Here is a 4,252-nt window from a genome sequence, read left to right on the forward strand (position 1 = left end):
TCAGATTCATATAAGAATTTTTGGCAGGTTTTATTTTAAAGCATTGTTTTTTAATTGTTAATTAACAACTAAAAAACAATGTTTGAAAATCAAATAAGCCAAAATTACTTATCGGTAGCTGATAAAATAAGGTTTGTACTTGAATTTAGGCCCTTCGCAGTTTCAAAAATAATATTTTCGATTCGTGTTTTTGAACATTGAAAATCGTCATTTTTAGATTTTTTTCAGGTTTAAATTATTTATAAGTCGGAAACGATTAAGGAGAAAAATTACAAAAGACCTTTTTTTGTTCCTAATGATCTAGATAATCTAATATAATGTCTAACCGGGTCGAAAAAAATGATTTTTATTATTTGTTTAATTTTTTTTTAATAAATGTAGCAATAACTCCGAAATTATGGCATTTAGGTATATGGAATATAACATAAAAAATAATCAGTATTTTTGAAGGACTTCAAAACAAAAAAAATATACAGGGTGTTCCGTTTGAAATAAAAAAATTTATTAGATTTCCAGAAAAACGGAAGATCTGACAACAATGTAATTACAATTATAATGTCGGTCATATTAGAAAACCCATACTCACCAAAATCTATAAAAATCGTGCAAGCCGTTTCCGAGATAATTGAGAGGTTCCATACATAAAACTCACTCTGTATGTAGGTACAGTCTAACCTCAATAAGTCGGCCTACGATAACCCGAAAGTCCGGCTAATCCGGACCGATTTTCATCTGACAAAACAAACATTTTTTCGGTTTGACTAAGTTTTTTACCCAGAAATGAAGAATGTATTTCATGTTTTTGCAATTATAATGAAGTTTATCTGTTAGTATACCGTATTTTATTAATTTTTACCATTTTCTCCGGCTAACCCGGATTTGCGATAACCCGGATCGGCCGCGGTCCCGATTAATCAGACTTATCGTATTCCACTGTACCTAATAAGTAACTATTAAAATATTAAGGAAGAAAAATGGTTGTAATATGAGATAATAATTCATCATGGCGGTTATTGTGCTGTTTAAGATGCATGCAATAATTATTATATTTTTGCACTTACCTTTAATTAAATCATAACCAAAATAAATACCAACATTATTTAACATTAGACGCTCACTCTCTACACTAATATATACATTTTTGCACAAATTATCGCTAAAAATCCGTGAACATTTCAACAAAATAAAAACGCCGCGTTCTAACTGAAAAACTTCGTCTTTGTTTCTAGTATTTGAAGACGAAATTAGGAAAATATAACAACTTTTTCATTGGCCCCGTCAAAACAAATGCTAAGCGATAAATATGCACTGTCAAAATTAGACTGCGCAAAGCCCTTTGCTCTATTGCCAAACCTATATTTGGTTTAATGAAAATTGGAAAACAAAAACAAATGTACTTAATATAATTTTTAAGCCAACTAAAACCAGAATTTTAATAGGTAGGTTTTTGATTTCGTCACGATTTCTTAAAATTGAAATATAAGAAAAGATTTCAGTTATTATAATAGATATTATTTGTTATAACCATATTGCTTTATTAAATTATTCTTCTTTTAAATGTTACTAAATGCATGTATCGACGAATTTTATTATTTGTCAAAGTTCTTAGTTTTTCTGAATATAAAAAAGTATATAAAAGGAACTATATTAATTTTTTTATAAAAAAGTATCTTTTCTTTTGCTCCTTGGTACAAAATTCTCCTCTATTAGGGATTTTCATCGATTGTCATTTGTTTCAAGCTTCTGTCATATATGTTGTATAATCTGTGTATAATATTAATATTCACGGCATACGACATATTATGACAGAAGCTCGAAACAAAGAACTGTTAATGAAAAGCCCTATAGTAGAGTCCTTTCTTTTCGCAATGTTTTCATACAAGAAAATAAGTCTAAATTCTAAATCGTCTATTTATTTATGTAATGATTTTTGAATCATAAATGCAACAGAGATATCAGGCAAATTAATAATATAAACAGACACTGAACACACAATTCACTTGCTATTCCCTCTTTTCTCGTCTATTTATTTTTCAATTTCAATAGGTCTTCTTTTTGTTGGTTTTCTAGTAGGTATTTGCGATCCAATTTGTATTTTCTTCTCTTATTGGTGCTTAATTTTTTCATATTTTCTATTTTTTCTGTTTTCTGTTTATTTTAGTTTTTCCTTACCTACGTGTTTCATCTTCCTGTCATAGGTTTTGTTCTTCGATCGTATTTCATATAAGGTGCTTCTTTCGGTCTATCTTACCTGATATTTTCTTTTACATTATTATTTCCTATCTCCCCTTTCTTCGTTCTTTAAATCCTTATTCTTTATCTTGTCTCTATTTTTATGTCTCACGCCCTTTTCGTGATTGATTGGTTTCCAATTTCTTTTTCTTTCATTTGATCAACTGGATTTACTGTAAAATATTGCATTATATAATTAAGGGGGTAGGCGCAACATCTTGGTCCAATGCTATTTAAATGCATTCATATGTTTTTTTTTTCGAATTCTGAGAAAACTAATAAGTATTTTTGAAAAATTTAAACGCAGAATGAAAGATTACATTATTACCGAGAGCCGAAAGTCCCTGAAAATTTCTATATTTATTTTAATAAGTTAGGAACATGGTGAAAAAAAAGAGAAAATTTAGTGTGGATTTTTAATTTCAAATATTTCATTGAAAAGAAAATTTTTGTTTATTCTAAGGGACTTTATGCCCTCGGTAATAATGTAATCTTTCATTCTGCGTCTAAATTTTTCAAAAATATTTATTAGTTTTCTCAGGATTCGAAAAAATGAATGCCTAAATAGCATTGGACCAAGATTTTGCGCCTACCCCCTTAACACTTGTTTTGTTCAGTAATAGTTAGACATTGTAAATATTCTGAATACCTATATAATATTACAGGAATATTTTAATTGACGAAGCTGTATTTACTAATAAATATATTTTTGAAGTTATACTTCTTTACCGGCGATAGAGGGTGAATTTTTATATGGTAAAACCTAGCGACCGGGCGCATGCGCATTATAACTTTGTTCTGATTGGATGTTCAAATGACATGTCAAAAATTATTCAATATGGCGGCTGTGGCACAGCTGTAGTTAGATTATTTATGGTTGTTGCGTTTTAAAATTTGTGTGAAAAGAAACAACAAACAAAAGTTAGTTAATAGTTATACTGCCTTTTTAAATAGTTTTCATATACCTATATTTTTGGACTTTTGGACTATTTTGGACAAGGAAAACTCATTCTAATTTGGTAAGTAGCTTTTATTATAATCATATTGTAATTATACATTTGGATTGGTTGAAATACATACATTTATTTTCTCAAGAATGCGGATTTTAGAGAGAAATCCCAAATTAGGTTCGATTTTTATTTTTAAATTATGATTTTTTGGCGTAGATTTATTTATCTAGTAGGTATGTAATGCTTTGATTTACATACTTAATTTGATTACCAACAAAAGTTCTACCAATCTTCATCTAATATATTGTTTTCTTATATTTTTATATTTTCTTCCACAAAATTTAAACTACATAATTTAATTTTCAAAACAACTGTCAAACAGTAAAACGTTCAGTTACCGTATTTTTCCACATGATAAATAATGTGGGATTGGACGAGTGAGTCTACGCTTCGATTACGAATCAAAGCGCCACGAAATTCACGGGTTCAATTCCCGATGCAAGTTTTATTTTTTTATTTTTTATGCATGTTATGATTGTAAGTATATTTGTTATATAATTTTTTTTTTCAGAAAATGCGTATTTATAATTTTTGCCAACAATTATTATCGTTCAGAAATCATTTTTTCTTTGTGGCATTTTTCAATGTGTTTGTGTGCGTTTTATTCTTTTATTTTTTTAAATTTTTGGTATTGTCTTAAAAATCAGATAATATGTAGTAGAAGTATAACTTCTTACGTGCGTACAAAGTACACACACATTCTTGTTCTACACCCCTGCTATCTGTGTTTATTCTTTATGAAGAGACAGTACACAACATGAGTTTATTTACATAATAGTGATTATAATAGACTATTAAATTGCTTCATGCTAAAAAATGCTTGGTGTAAATATTAATTGTTACATAATGAAAAACTGTAAACATTTTTAAACTGTTCCTATTAATAATATGTAATTCATACCAGTTTCAAAATTTAAATTAAAAGAAGATACTACAGATAGGCAATTTATTTATCATGTAAATGTATGTAGTGTTGCCTATAAAAGAAGCAATTTGACACTGACACTGAC

This window comes from Diabrotica virgifera, chromosome 4, assembly GCF_917563875.1.
Source record: "Diabrotica virgifera virgifera chromosome 4, PGI_DIABVI_V3a".
Lineage (NCBI taxonomy): Eukaryota > Metazoa > Arthropoda > Insecta > Coleoptera > Chrysomelidae > Diabrotica > Diabrotica virgifera.